At 31.1% G+C, this 16,529-nt stretch overlaps 1 protein-coding gene across 4 annotated transcripts in view; it reads left to right on the top strand.

The window, feature by feature from the left end:
• The window catches only part of LOC114326144 (xylulose kinase), a 154,871-nt gene that overhangs the window by 63,211 nt on the left and 75,131 nt on the right, over positions 1-16,529 (top strand). For 2 of the 4 annotated variants that reach the window (XM_028274393.2, XM_028274392.2), the window contains exon 1: positions 13,312-13,636. The exons of 1 other annotated variant lie outside the window; for it this stretch is intronic. The gene's annotated coding sequence lies outside the window, so the exon portion shown is untranslated. Of the gene's footprint in view, positions 1-13,311; positions 13,637-15,073; positions 15,093-16,529 lie in introns of those variants that run through there. One more of the 4 variants, XM_050652460.1, reaches the window with a different exon arrangement.

Below are 16,529 nucleotides of genomic sequence, written 5' to 3'. Positions count from 1 at the left end.
ACGGTCGGATCCAATGCCAATATCTACACAGACATATTAGGGTGCGCTAATATCCAAGATGTCCAAACTTTCATACCTGAATGAAGCACATGTGAAACCGATTTAAAATTTAATATTACAAACAGCGAAGTTTCATACATTTTCCAAAGAGTTTGGATTTTGGAGATAGTGCAGTCACTGAAGGTTTTCACCTCCGATTTCGTTGAACCTCCATTGATTTTCATTAAAATTGGTGAGTAGTTAGAGGATACCTCAAGGAACAAAAGTGACATGATTACAAGTTGCGCTTTTACCCTGGGGGTGGATGCCACCCCTTCTCGGAGATGAAAATTATTTCATTAAAAATAATACCATAAAGCGATAGAGGGACAAATTCTAAGCAAAATTTTTTATATAAACTTATTAATATACCTAAATAAATACTTTTTGAGTTACTAAAGATCAAAGATTTTATTTTTTCGTAAAAAATACATGTTTTAAAGCTTATTCACGTATAACTCAAAATCTATAAGCTTTTAGAAAAAAGGTATTATTACCAAAATTAAAGATAATAAAAAATTTAATAAAATACGTATTTAAAGAACTACACTAATGTTAATTCAAACTGAGTTATGGGTAATTGAAGGTATATTTTTTTCGACGAGTACGCAAATCTAAGTATTCAAGCTTAAATAACGGGAAAATGATGCATTTTATAAAATATACCTACTAAGAACTTGTCAAAGTATTTCGGAATACCTATCAAATGAGCTCCAGAAGAAGTTAATAGCATCAAAATTAAGCAAATTATGATGATTATTTCATTCATAGGAGATTCTGACCAATAGAAAGCTACAGACATGCAAATTAAGGTGATAATTTTTGATAATCTCCCGTCGTTAAGCATATTACGTCAGATGCCCTTCGTTGCTACGAAAAAATACATTCAGTGACATTAATGACAAATGTTTTAAAAATTATAAAAGTGATGACTTTCAACCGTCAAATACATATTTATAACAACTGTGTGTTTAATTTCACTAATTGGTACTTACATATATAAATTACAATAAAATTTTGGTTTTGAACAGTTTTATTCATGAAATAATCGCAACAAATTGCACTCGAACTCTAAAATTAATATAGAATTTTTGCCCTCGTGACACTTTGACATAATTTCACTCGCCTTCGGCTCGTGAAATTAAAACTGCCAAAGTGACACTCGGGAAAAATTCAATAATTTTAGAGCTCTTGTGCAATTACTACTGAAAATAAGAGAACTCTTTCGAATTTTTTGGAAAAAGTGAAAAATAAAACATACGCCATTTCCACAACTATTAAAATTTATAGAAATCCTTATCAGAATTTCTTTATATTAGCATAAGTAATGATTTAAACAATTTTGAGCGATTTAGAATGCATATTTTTGAAAAAAAGATATAATTTTAAAAAATGAGAATTTTTCAAATTATCGTAATTTTGATTTTCTTTTAATAATAACTACAAAAATACTCAATATAAGAAAAAAGTGATATTTAACTAAATTTTAGTTTTTTCTGTATCAAATATTTCACCTTTTTTACTATTTCTGTAGGGTACAAAATTTATTTATTTAGCGTATAAATATTCACAGTTTTTGTATAAAAATAAAGATCACAATACATTAAAAAATAATAATAATTAATTTTTATAAACGAAAATTTAGTTGATAAATAGATATTGCCGATTTTCACAGTTACCTCGTGGATGTTGTTCTTGGTAGAAGTAGAAATCAAGGCTGCATTTTCTATGTCTGTACGTACGTAAGTTGCTACACCGTAGGCTCTGTCGTAGGTAGCACCCAGTAGATCATAGCCGGGGATTTTTCCTCTTGAACTCAATTGAAATTCGTTTTCTGTATGCGTTTCTTGTAATGCGACCAGATCAATATCGTTATCTTTTAATAGTTTGTTTAGAATTTGACATTTGGCTCTACTTATACCTTCTATATTTAATTGGCAAACTAAAGGGTACAAAATAACTGAGATAGACACGTTTAAATCTTAAATTTTGCTGCTAAAACCATGTAACCGGGGTCATTTAACCTTTTATTTTAAAAAAGTAAGGGGTTTCAAAGATGAAATTCACCGTGGTTTAAAAGCCCTTACTTTTAGCTTTCAAATGATTTTTAGGTGAATCTGATATCTCAAAATTAACGGAGTTATTAAAAAAATAATATTTTTTGGAAAAATTTTTAACAGATTTTTTTTGAAAAATTTTTGGAGCATAAATTTTAAAGAATATGTTATATCTAGGACTAATTGAAAAATTAGAATAGGAAAAAATGACGGAAATAATTCTTCGGTAACCAATACAGAAAAGAAGAAAAGGCAGACCTCGAAAAAGATGGAAATCTAGTTTTTAAGAAGGTTTGCATCAAAATAGTGTACGAGACTGGAAAGGAAATGAAGTTGATAGAAGCAAATTCCAGGAAATGGGAAAGGAAGCTACAAAAGAGGAATTAAATACACATTTCATTTATGTAGCAATATAATGTTTTTCTGAAGCTATTTCCTTGTGGCATTTTTATAATCAACTATTTTTAATGGGAATAATCCAAAATTTTACCAAAAAAATAATTTTATTACCGTTTCGAAGCCCAAATCGAGTTTCGTTGTCAAAATACAAAATACCTACTACTAAAATAAACAAAAATGTTGTTGCTAAGTAAAAATTAATATAATAATTTATTTAATCTGACTCATTTATATTAACAATTCAGACGTATATTATACATTTTAAAGTAGAAGACTTTAAAATGATATCGCCAATATTTATGAGTTGCGTTCCTGGGACGACTTTACTAAAATATAGTTCATTCGATTACATGAAATCAATCCCAACTCAAGAATATCCGTCACAAAAAAATCATAGCATGTGATCTGTCTTTAAAAAGACTGCCGTACAAGAGACGACAAACGCAGCAGAGGACGACCACCAACACGCTGGATGGACGACATTAAACTAATGTCCAAAAAATGGCAACAAGGCGCACAGAACCGTGAAGAGTGGCAAAATATGGGAGAGACCTATGTCCAGCAGTGGACGGAAGAGGTTACATGATGATGATGATAAATCTCATTAATCATTGTTCTATTATAATTCCTCCTGAATCATTAGTTATACCTAACTTAGATTTTTCAACAATAGAGATATGGTTGTAATGAACTCGGCTAAAAATATGCTGCAATCAAGTCCAATCTTCCTCAAAAAGTTATAGGTCTTTGCTCTTTCACAATATAGTCCTGATTTTGTGGAATTCTATAATTATGATCGTATAGGCCGTATAGCAGATATTAAAATCTGGTATAGTAGACTCAACAATTAACGGAAATGGTCAAAACTAAACCAAACTGTTTTCTGAATATCGCTAGGGTTGAATTTACTTATGAGCTGAATGGGCTATAGCCCAGGGCGGCAGAATTCAGGGGGCGGCAAATTTTGGTAAAAAAATAAAAAATGGTGCTGGGAAGGGCGGCAAATTGTGGATAGCCCAGGGGCGGCAAATATTCAAATGCGCCTTTGCTGTTCCTGTTGAACTCTGTATTTAAAAAAATAAGTTTTTAGAAGTATGTTGCAACAATTAAAGTTAAAGAAAGGCAAACACGATATTTAGTTACAGATAATATTATTTATTGTTTAATAATTAATTCTTCTTCTTCCTCTCGACAGTGACGGTTTAAGGCATCATGGGACCCTAGGCGGCCATAAGAAGTAGGCCCCTTTATAACGACCATTTACTTAAAACAAATTTACAGATTGATATTTATGTTGTTTTGGGAAGTAGTTACTCCAAAAATAAATTACCACAATGTAAAAAAGATCATTTTTCTTTTTTTTACATTTCGCAACAACTTCTAATTAATAGTCCATAGTATGCCAAAGAAAAAAAGGGATATGGTGTCGATATGTGATTTTGCCCTGGGTATGAGTGCCACCTCTTCGGGGGTGAAAAAACATACATTCAAAATAAGTGCGGAAATGGATAAACTGATTAATTTTAAGTAACTTTTGTTCTATTGAGTTTTTTCACTAAATCAATACTTCTTGAGTTATTTGCGAGTGAATATGTTCATTTCTCAACAAGAAAAAACAAGTTTTTAGACGGTTTTTCGCAAATAACTCCAAAATTAATTATTTTATCGAAAAAATATTCTTAGAAAAAATATAGTGTATACAAAATTTAAAAAAATGGTGTATGTAGCATGTATGAAGTATGTAGACCCAGTATAAGCAGAACTGGAGCTAATGAAAAGTAAATTCTTATTCGACAAATTCCAAATCAAATATTTCAACGCAAATAACCAAAAAATGAAGCACTTTTCGGTGAAAAATCATCAGAACTTTTTACAGTGTTAAAAAAGTTTTATTTTTGTTTTTTTTAAACAAGTTTCTAGTATCAAAATTAAGCAAGTAAAGCTTAAAATAACGTTGATTCCTTTTTTTTGGCAAAAAAATCTTGAAAATTTATGAAAATCTTGAAAAAACTTATAAGTACATTATTTATTTGATTTGATCTGTAAGTGTAAGTTTCACCGGTTCACACAGTGCTTATATTTCAAAATAGTCTAAGAGCTAGAGGCGAGAAATCATCATCATAAGTAATATGGAGTTTGGCATGTGAAATGTGTCTATTGTATGTTTATAATTATGACCCCTTTCAGGCTGACACCTCAGTGGATACAGGGAGTAGCAATAAGGGATGAAAGGGGAAAGTTAACGCAGTCATTAAAGGTTTTCACCTCCTATTTTGTTAAACCTCCATCTATTTACATGAAAATTGGTGAGTAATTAGAGCATACCTCAAGAAATAAAACTGATATGGTGCCAACGTGCGCTTTTACCCTGGGGGTGGATGCCACCCCTTCTCAGAGGTGAAAACTATTTTATTAAAAATAACCCCACTAATCGATAGAGGGACAAATTTTAAGCAAAATTTATTACCTCTAATTATTAAAATAAATCAATACTTTTTGAGTTATTAAAGATCAAAAATTTGAATTTTTCGTGAAATAAATGCATGATGTAAAGCGGTTTTTCGTAAATAATTCAAAAACTGTAAGTTTTATCAAAATAGTTATGATTACCAAAATTGAAGATAATAAAAAATAAAAGAGATTTCTTATTCGAAAAACCTTTGAGAATTAATAAAAAGTGACTTATAGGTGATGGAACGTATATTTTTTTTTCGGCTAGTACCCAAATCTATGTATTCAAGCTCAAATAACGGGAAAAACGGTGCATTTTATAAAATATATTTACTGAACACTTGTCAAAGTACTTAGAAATATGTATCATATGAGCTCCCGGAAAAGTTGATACCATTAAACATTATGCTACAAACATTTTTCAAAGTTTAGGCTCCAAAAATTTGGAGCTTAATTATTATATTATTTATATAAATTTTTAAAATTGTTATGAGCCATTTATATAAAATATAGCAAAAATGTATTTGAATATTATGTCAAATGTGCCCATTATTGGACACCCTCAGTTTCTGTACATATTCAGTTTATACAGGGGCGGTTCTAGACCAAAAAAAGTGGGGGGCAAGGGAACACAACCGGTAAATAAACAAGATAACGTGCACTTTTAAAGAAAATTATAGTACAAAAGTACTGTAAAAACTGAAGGGGGCAGCTGCCCCCCTGCCCCTGGCTAGAACCGCCACTAAGTTTATACCGATAGAAAAAATTCGATTAAATATCGAAATAATATAAAAATAATATTTTAGTAACATACATATTATTTCAAAAATATATTACTTCATATAAACTGTAAAAGAATTGAAATATCAAATAAATAAATATTACTTATTAATTTTAATGTAAGTAATGTTAAATGGCAGGTTACAAATTTTTGGTGCTGTCTACCCAATGATCTATGTATTATGTATATTATATTGTATAATATACAGTGTGTCTACTTAAGTTGGACACATATATTACGGGACACTTTTTTATTTTTAATTTTACGAAATAAAGTTATAATTCATAAAAAGTTCTGCATCGTCTAAAACCTACGATTCAATCATCAGATAGCAAATTTTTTCTATATTACAGGAGGTATTTTAAAAAATATGAATTTCGCTCAAGATTAAAGTAGTTAATTTCACACTGTTGTAAATTATTGTTATTACGAAAAATTGTTTGGAATTAAAAACTGTGTTCTAATACATATATGCAATAGTTGTTATTATTATAATTAAATAATCAATAATTATTATAATAATGTAACTATTATCTACATTCTTCTAATAAAAAGAAAATATTTAATTTTTTTCTCAAATTAGAGATACCTTCCAATCATCATTTTCATTTATAACTCTTTTATTATTAATTTTAAGAACAAAAATTATTCTTCATAAAAAGATCTGCACGGTCTAAAATCCAAGATGCAATCATAAACATAAGATTATTATAAAATTGTATCGATTTTAGTCAATGTGTAAAAAATATGAATTTCGCTCAAGAAATTCGCTCAGTAAAGTGCCTTTATAGCTCACAATATTTAAATAGTAGGATATAATTGCACATTAAACATAATTTTTAATTCTAAACAACTTTTCTAATAGCAATTTTCCATATTAGGAATTTAAATACATAAAAAACAAAGTTTTCGTTATAATAATGCTCGCATTTTTAACTTGTTATATTTAAATTGTAATAAAACGAACTTGATAATAAATTATAATCCTAACTTCATTCCCCAAATTCCTTTAAAAATTATTCTGTTAAGAAATTTTTGAAAATAAATATATAAATAGCGTATGTTTTAATTTTCACTTTTTCCTAAAAACTCGAAAGGGTTCTCTTATTTTCATCATCACTTGCTTAGCTTTGATGTTATAAACTTCATCTGGAGCTCACTTGATAAGTATTCTTGGATACTTTGACAAATGTTCAGTAAATATATTTTATAAAATGCACCGTTTTCCCATTATTTGAGCTTGAATACTTAGATTTGAGTACTAGCCGAAAAAAATATATATTCCATCACCTATAACTCACTGTTTATTAATTCTCAAAGGTTTTTCGAATAACAAATCTCTTTTATTTTTTATTATCTTTAATTTTGGTAATCATAACTATTTTGATAAAACTTACAGTTTTTTAATTATTCACGAAAAACCGCTTTACATCATGCATTTATTTCACGAAAAATTCAAATCTTTTATCTTTAATAACTCAAAAAGTATTGATTTATTTAATAATTAGAAGTAACAAATTTTGCTTAAAATTTGTCCCTCTATCGATTAGTGGGGTTATTTTTAATAAAATAGTTTTCACCCCCGTGAAGGGGTGGCATCCACCCCCAGGGTAAAAGCGCACGTTGGCACCATACCAGTTTTGTTTCTTGAGTTATTCTCTAACTACTCACCAATTTTCATGCAAATCGATGGAGGTTTAACAAAGTAGAAGGTGAAAACATTTAATGACTGCACCAACTTTCCCCTTTCATCCCTTATTGCTACTTCCTGTATCCACTGAGGTGTCAGCCTGAAAGGGGTCATAGTTATCAATATACAATAGACACATTTCACATGCCAAACTTCATATTACTTATGACGATGATTTCTCGCCTCTAGCTCTCCGTCTAAAACATTGGGTTTGAAATTAAAAAAAATACCTTTTTTTTCAAAATAACTTAAAAATTATTAATGGTACCCAAAATCTTCAAGAGTAGAAAATGTAGGTTTTGCTTTTCTGAATATTTCAGATTTTTGCTTTTTTGGAAGATAAAAATTGGTTGATATGACTGCTTAAAATTTGCATACCCTGGGTAGAGAATTTTTCATTTATTAAAAATTAATAAATGAAAATAGTTTATATCCTTGTGGGATCGGTACTCACCGGAGAAACCGCAGACGTTCGGATACAATTAGCGTCTCTTTGCAAAAACAATGACGACTTTGCTAAATAACAAGATATTTACTCAACACACACACTACCCATTCAGGGCCCCCGCAAGGCTGAGCGGCGCCCGCGTGCTGGATATATTTTGGCGCCCTTTAAATCTACCTATATCCAATTATTATGAAATAAATCTATAATTTTTTATTTTTTACTCGTTTTACAACAGAAATTGCAAGATCTCAATTTATTTTTTTTGTAACTAATTTAGTGATAATGGCAAAAAACAAATAAAACTTTAATATGTATATTAGTTAGGGCGTAGACGTAAAATTTCGGGCCAATGTGTTTTAAATGCATTCGTTTTTTTTTAGAATCCTGAGAGAACTAATAAGTATTTTTAAAAAATTTTAACGCAGAATGAAAGATTACATTATTACCGAGAGCCGAAGTCCCTTAGAATGACCAAAAAAGTTATTTTGAATGAGATATTTGAAATTAAAAATTACGCTAAATTTTCTTTTTTTTTTCACCCCTCTAATGTATTAAAATAAACTATAGAAATACTGTAAAACTGTAAAATTATAGAAGCTTTCAGGGACTTTCGGCCCTCGGTAATATTGCAATCTTTCATTCTGAGTTTAATTTTTTCAAAAATTCTTACATATTAGTTTTCTCAGGATTCGAAAAAAATAAATGCATTTAAAACACATTAGCGCCACATTTTGCGCCTACGCCCTTAAACCTAGAAATCAATATCTTAAATCTAAATTGAATTAAATGGGTGTTTTTCTAAATTTGACGGCAGCAAATTCGTTTATAATATCCTTAAGTCAATTTTATTGACGAGCTCTTGCTCGATGGTTAATATTACCAAACCAGATAATCTTTCCTGTACCATAGTACAGCTCAAACAATTTTTAATTAACTTTAATTTTGAAAATGATCGATCACCAGAAGCAACAGTTGCAGAAGCAACAGACAGTCACAAAAGTGAGGATGATTCTTCATGAAACAGTGATATTTGGTAAAGATGAAGTTAGATTATTTTCAAATATATATTGAAAAATATTAAGTGGATCTGATGAGTTAGGTAATTAAAGTACCTAATTATAAAGCTTTTATCTCGCTAAATAAATCAGTTGCATCAATCTCTACTTTTGCCTCCGTCTTTACTGGATCAGTTATCTTTTGTTGAAGAGCAAGACAATGTTTTAAAATATCATGGTCACTCAATGTAAAAATATGACTGAAAAAACCAAAAACATTATCATAATAAGACATCGTATCAAATCTACTATTCAATGAATTTGATCAATTATTCTAAAAAATAATAATACTTTAAACGCGGTTTTTGAATCTTAAAATGTCTCGTTTCTATGTTCATAATCGAAAAATATTGGTTTATATTTTCGTTTCACGATATTTAACGAAGGAAAACCTTATTCATCAGCTGCCAATTTTCCCACTTGGGCAATTATTTCCCCAACAACATTTTCATCTCTGTAATTTTTTTGGCCATTGGCATGATACAGTTGATTTCACATTCAGATTATAGTGTAAATGTGTGTGTTGAGTAAATGTCTTGTTATATAGTAAAGTATATTTCATTTTCTTTGCAAAGAGACGCTAATTGTATCCAAACGTCTCCCTTCACCGATCCCACAAGGATAGAAATTATTTCTATTAACTGATTTTTAATAAAGAAAAATTTGATACTCAGCTGGGATTCATAACTCACAACCCTTTGATCCAAAGGTCGGCTCTCTTACCATTGAGCCACACATGGCCGGCGATAACGGGCCTGTAAGTGATGCTGCACTGCAGGCGGGCGCCCCTATTTGGTGGGCGCCAAAATGAGCTTTTCGCTGCTGATGTTATACAAAATACATACTAATTATAAAAATCTAAGGGCATTATGCTAGTTTTGCAGGCGGGCACCTTATACCTTAGCGACGGGAACCACAGAAGGGGGAGACTGTAATTTTTATAATGATCAATTAGATTCTTTAGATAGTTTTGACATACTTTAATGTCAATTATTGTATCATTTTGCTTATAATATTAATCTGGAATAAATATGATACCAAATAATCATTATGATCTCTATAAATAAATTTAAATGATTGGATATTTAATAGTAAAGCACTTGCTTTATGCCTACTTGCTCCCAGAATTTCAAAAACGGTAGTTTAGAAATAAATATCATGGTACCTACATATTATTTATATATTACTATCTACTCGTATGCCTTTTTATTGCATGTATTATTTATCAAATTGGGTGTTTCTATTAAATTATTAAAAAATATATTTAACCCAAAACCCAAGCTATCCACCGTTAAATTTTATTTTTCAAAATTTGAATTCCTCTTCTCAAAAAAACCCAATGCCACATTTTGATGAAATTATTTTAATTTCAAAAATCCACGAAAGCTTCAAATCTGGATAGAATATTACAACCCAACAAGTTTTGACATCTAAACAAATTGTTACGATTTACGGATAAGTACTGCAAGATAGGTATTTCGATATTATATCGTTTTAAAAAATATATTAATATATAGTAGTAAATTATTAACACCAAATATAAAATAAGATTTTAATTATTTTTACATTAATAAACAATATTTTTTTTATTTTTGAAATTTCTCCAGATGTTCGTTACAAATGTAAAATTAAAATTGTATAAAAAATGAATATCTCGTTAAAATAAGTATTTCTTATTTGCCAAACCTTCGGTTTAGCGCCCTTTTCGGGCTGCGCCCGCGTGCGTCGCACGCGTTGCGCGCCCGGTTGCGGGGGCCCTGTACCCATTACACTAGGTACCTGATTGGAAAAATCCACTGTACCATGCTAATGGCGATTAGTTGTCGAGGCATTAAGCCAAATAAAAATTGCATACACTCGTAATTAGTGACTTGTTCAAGCCCTTTCTACTACAGCCCTTTTATAAATAAGCACTTTATACCGATAAAACTTACAGAGCTTATAAACAATACATAAGTAAAGTAGCTTGTGAAGCGGTAAGGATTAATTTCATTTGAGATGCTAATTAGGGGGTTATTTTCACCAGTTTTTTTTTACCCAAAAAATGCGATAAACTTTATTCTGAGCGTATCTTGCTTACTTTGATGTTAGAATTTTTTTTAAAAACAAGAATAATGCTTTTTTTAACATCTAAACAAGTTATGATGAGTTTTCCATGAAAAGCGCTTCATTTTTTGATTATTTCACGTTGAAATATTCGATTTGGAATTTGACGAATAAGAACCTACTTTTCATTAGCTACAGCTCTGCTTCTACTGGGTTTACAGACTGCACACATATACCATTTTTTAAATTTTTCAAAAGCTATATTTTTGACAAGAATATTTTTTCGATAAAATACTTACTTTTTGAGTTATTTGCGAAAAACCGTCTAAAAACGTGTTATTTTTTGTTGAAAGATGAAGATATTCACTTGTAACTAACTCGTAATGTATTGACTTGATGAAAAACTCCATTGAATAAAAGTTGCTTAGAATTAGTCAGTTTATCCACTTCCGGACTATTTTGACGGTATATTTTTTCACCCCCGAGAAGGGATGGACTCAACCGTAGAGCAAAAACACACATTGGCACAATACCACTTTTTTCTTTGACATATTAGCTACCTATGCTTATACCAAATTTCATGTCAATCCCAGCTCTTGTTTCAAATCCAAAGGTTCTTTAAAATCCGGAGGTTTTGCAATATTTTACCGTGAGTGAATGGACTATAAGGCCCGTCGGTGGGTAGAAATTGAAAAAAAAAACGTACCATACCAAAATAATTACCAGCTTCTAAGCAAAATTTGCTTGCAAACTTGATTACCAAATTGAGGGAATGATTAGAACATGGAATATAAAAATGCCTTTGAAGATAACTGCTTAATTTGTCTTGAAGTCGGTTGTATTTTCCTGATATTTGACAGAAGACAAAGCAAAAAACTGAGTTTGATTGGAAATAATAAATTAACCATTCTCTTTTTTTTTGTCTCAGTTAGCCCCATTTGATCTTTTTAACATTTTAATTTTTTTTTAAATTACTGCTTAAATAATTCAATAATGCGATAATTTGTGTGAGATGCGGGCCCCATCAAGTGTCCGGACCCTAGGCGACCGCCTAGTCCGCCTAATGGTTAATCCGGCACTGCCTCTCGATTAGATCTTTCAACAATAGAGATAAGGCTGTTGTAATGAACTTGTTCGGCTAAAATATATATAGCTTTTCTATAGATAGAAGATAGAAGTTAATGCATTCCTGTTGATTGCACTTTTACTCCACCTGGTTCATATACCTTGTCTAGCTAATTGACAAGTAGGTAGGTATCAGGTATAGTTAGTGTGACCAACTCCAATTCAGTCCAATTCGGGACAAGGCTGAAAAAAATACCAGAAATCCGGGACTTTTCAATAAAAATCGGGCCATTTTTTTTGTCAGAACTTCAATATCATCATTTTATTGAGTATTTAACATTTTTATGTTGCCAATGATATTTTTGATAGGTTTAAGCCACAATTGGCTGTAATAATTATATTTTTCTTAGTTTTTTTTTTAAATCCGGAAATCGTTCTCAAAAAAGGAAAAATCAACTGATGTTGAAGTTTCATGTAAATAGGTATTATAACCTTAGATTAATATAAAAATGTAAGTGTCATACAATTGTGGTTTCTTCTTCTTTTGGTGCCTATCCGTATCGAATATTGGCGATCATTCTGCCTATAATTATTTTATTAACAGATGCTTTAAATAGATTAGTTGTTTTGGTGGAGAACCACTTCTTCTGGTTCTTTAACCATGATATTCTTCTTCTCGCTATACCTCGCTTTCCGAATACTATGCCTTGAAGGATTATTTTCAGTAATCTGTATTTATTTCCGTTTCTCATTATGTGTCTGAGATATTCTAACTATCTCTTTTTAAATGTAAACAGCACTTCTCTTTCTTTCCCCATTTCTCGTAGTACGGTCTCGTTGGTTATCTTGTCCGTCTATGATATCCTTAGGATTTGCCTGTATAGCCACATCTCGAAGGCTTCAAGTTTTTGATTGTGGATTAATCCCTTCAAAATATAATTGTCAAAAATTCCACTAGAAAACTTCAGAATATTTTTGTGTTGATTACTTCTTACTATCATATTTGTCGCACGACTTAATTTGCTTAACAATGAGAAGAAAACCTCTAATTCTTAGAAGAATACATAATGTACTAAAAATTTCAAAATAAAATTATTTTACCAAAACGTTGAAAATTCGGATGGCCCGGAAGGCTTGTCCGGGACGCCGGGACACTACTTCGTAATTCGGGCCATGTCCCGGATTTTTCGAGCTAGTTGGTCACACTAGGTATAGTTCAAATAAACCTATCTAATTCACCTTGTAGATAGAACAGTTTTCGCCTCCATTCATACTCTAATCGCTCGATTATATCGTAATAGCACGGCACGATAACAAACGGGGCCCGGTACCTTGACCTCGCTGTATATTACACGAATCGTTCCAGCAACGATACCGCTACAAAATGAGAAATTCTGCAGCAGTCACTTTTCGAGGTTAAAAGATTAAGGCACGGATTTATATTATACTCGACTTTTTAGGCTTCTACTTCCAGTGTACCTAACAACTTTTCTTCCAGTAGAAAATTTAGTGAAAAGTGTGAAAAGCGCGTGTGGTTAGGTTTTCCCGCTTGAAGGTTCCCGGAAACCTCGTGAGTGTATTTTTAGAATTTCGATCGATATTTAGGTAAATATTTACATATAAGTTATGCTTTTAATTATTATTTGCTAATTTTATTTAAAAGAAATGACTATTAGACAAAAATAAATTGTTGAGTAATCAGTCCATGTGAAGTTACTGTCACAGCTGTTCTGTCAGATAATATTGCCCTAGGCCATAGATTTATAATACTCTAGATTGCGCCTTACGATCTTAAAATGGGTGACGGTTGCGACAGAGATAAATGAGCCTATTTGGTCGGTAGTCTCTTTCTAATTCAAGGGGAGTATCGACGACGTCACTATCCTACTCTGTCGTCGAGTATTTTAGATGGTTTGACAGTTCGAGCGGATGGCGACGAGAACTGGTCGTTTGTCTTCGGACGTGGATAATCCTGGTTCGAATCCCATACCAATCTTTACTTTTTTTATTTTTTATTTAATCAATATTGCGTTTATTAGATATTATTACATCTCTAAAATAAATCTATGCAAAGAAATATATAACAAATAAGAAAAACTGTATAGGTACCTATAGATTTTTAAAAATATAAAAGCCAATGTTATTTTTTTTAATAAGTTAATGGTAGAATAGTATAAAGTAATTAAAAATATTCGTAAAAAATTACCAATAATTAATATCAACATAATGTACCACCGATTTATTAATTGAATCGGTCATTTCAAAAACAACACGAGTCACATATTCCTAATTTTACAGAAGAGCAAAGAAAACTTAACTATATAGTCGAAAGATGGATGAAATGGATGACATCAAAATTCAGAGTTATATTGTAGTTTTGTTCCTAATGTTTTTACTGGACTGGTGTCGTTTTTGTACACAACGTTTATCTTAAAGGAGTCTATTCCTCTCAAAAAGTTAGTTTCTCAAAATTGTGGACTTTGCTGTTTTTGAAATGACCGATTCAATTATAAGTAATTAGACATTATTTTTATTTATGAAACTATTGTTACAATTTTTTAAAAAGTAGAAGCAAAACAAATATTATTCACATCATTCGAATAAGGACGAATTTATATTAATAACGAATGACTTTTATTTTACTATGCAGTTCACAAATTATGTATTCCAATATTAACTTACATAGGTACATTTATTATCTGCTAGATTTACTTAGGTCCATTTTTCAGATGTAAAAATATCTAATAAACGCAATATTGATTAAATAAAAATAAAAAAGGTAAAGTTGGTATGGGATTCGAACCACGATTATCCACGTCCGAAGACCAAAGACCATTTCTCATCACCACCCGCTCCAACTGTCAACACATATTACTCGATAAAGTGGGATAGTCACGTCGTCGATATTCCCCTTAAATTAAAAAGAGACTACCGACCAAATAGGCTCATTTATCTCTGTCGCAACCGTCACCCATTATAAGATCGCAGGGCGCAATCTAGAGTATTATAAATCTATGCCCTAGGCAGGTATGAATTAGCCTTGAAAAGAATGAGGAAGTAGGTATGTAAAAACAAAAATATGATGACAAAATATATGACAGTGACAGTATGTATTTAAATTTTTTTCTATTGTAACTGACAATTGACTGATTAAAAAATTCGAAAACGACAATTAGTGTAGGAAACAGAGGTTCAACCTTGCAAAATGGACACAAGTCCGACTATATTTTTTTTCTGTTATATCAAGGGGTGCTTATTATAAGACTAACTTTTTCTGAAAAAACTCCGCCCCGGAACCTCCCTTTTCACCCCTTTAAAGGGGGTAATTTGTGGTTTTTGCGGAACGTAGCCCTTCCTGTACCTTTTACAAAAATTTTTTTTTATAGAAATATGAAGAGGACTATATTTTCTACGATTTATTCTTCGACAGCATATGTCTATCATCCACCGTTTAGCGGGGGTGGCGCCCCAAAGTTGACAAGTTTTTAAAAAAGATATTTTAAAAAAAATATATGTTTCCCTAACTGTAACGGAAATTTAGAAGCAATCCTGCGGCGATGGTTCACAAATAAGTGTCTGATTTTTTGGTATAGGTTTCACTTAAGGGTAATTGCCCTATTTTTAATTACAGGGTGTTACATTTTAAAAAACCCCTTTTTATACCATCTGAACCGTTTATGCTAGAGTAAAAAGACTTTCAGCAATTACCCACGTACTGATGCTATTTACAAATTTGTATAATGCACCCTCATTTTTTCCCCGGAACCACCCCAAAAAAGAAGAATTAATAAATAAAGTGATTTTCTTGGAATCCTTCACACACAATGCCCTTTATTAATATGCTTCATATATAATTTTGTGCACGTTATTATTACCCATGCATGGACATCAAAAGCGATTTCCTAGTGCAACCCCTGTAGCAAAAAAAAAAAAATAAAAAATGGGGGGTTGAAATTTTTTTTTGTTTTTTGCTTTTTGATCCATATGGGCATATGCTTAATCAATAGTGCTTTTCAAAAATATATATGGTTATTGCAACATCCCTGCGGAAACCACCCCTATCATTGAAAATATACTGCAGAAACTACCCCTATCCCTTGGAGAGGATGTTTTTACGATTTTCTCATTACCTATGCATTCTTTTCAAACAAAACTTATGCAGTGTTAAAGACCACTATTTACTCTAAAAATTAGGTGATATTCATTTTTTTCGTATAAGCAACCGTTACGGCACAGTGGCGCCGTAAACCTCATATATGCTTTGGTGGGCTCCAGTTTTTGTTTTTTTTTCGTCATCTGTTCGTTTTATTGATAAAGTACTTATGTAAAATAAAGCAACACAGTGTAACCTACAAATTATGACCTATGCACATTTTACAATCTTTGCTCCCCAAAGCCACAGTGGTGGCCCAAAATCAATTTTTGCATATTTTCGCCACCTACACGCATTTTATTGCATTAATGCTACCTTAATAGCACAATATTCACCCTCAAGTGG

The sequence above is a fragment of the Diabrotica virgifera genome, chromosome 5 (genome assembly GCF_917563875.1).
Source record: "Diabrotica virgifera virgifera chromosome 5, PGI_DIABVI_V3a".
NCBI lineage: Eukaryota > Metazoa > Arthropoda > Insecta > Coleoptera > Chrysomelidae > Diabrotica > Diabrotica virgifera.
Note: the sequence above shows the minus strand (reverse complement) of the source record. Positions and strands in the feature narration are given on the sequence as shown.